This window comes from Octopus bimaculoides, chromosome 25 (genome assembly GCF_001194135.2).
Source record: "Octopus bimaculoides isolate UCB-OBI-ISO-001 chromosome 25, ASM119413v2, whole genome shotgun sequence".
Taxonomy (NCBI): domain Eukaryota; kingdom Metazoa; phylum Mollusca; class Cephalopoda; order Octopoda; family Octopodidae; genus Octopus; species Octopus bimaculoides.
In genome coordinates, this window is record NC_069005.1 from 22660443 (window position 1) to 22660771 (window position 329).

Consider the following 329-nt stretch of genomic DNA (forward strand, 5'->3'; position numbering starts at 1 on the left):
ACATTGGGTGTGTTATGTGACTTAACTAGTATATATATATATATATATATATATATATATATATGTAGTCAACTGCTACAAAGGTAAAGGTGACGCTTTAGATACAAATAATTACAGAGGCATCAAGCTGTTAGATCAGGTTATGAAAGTTACAGAGAGGGTCATAGCCCAACTAATTAGGGAGCGAATCAATTTAGATGAGATGCAGTTTGGGTTCGTGCCAGGTAAAAGCACTACTGATGCCTTATTTCTAGTGAGACAGTTGCAGGAGAAATACCTAGCTAAGGATAAACCTCTGTACCTGGCTTTCGTTGACATGGAGAAAGCCT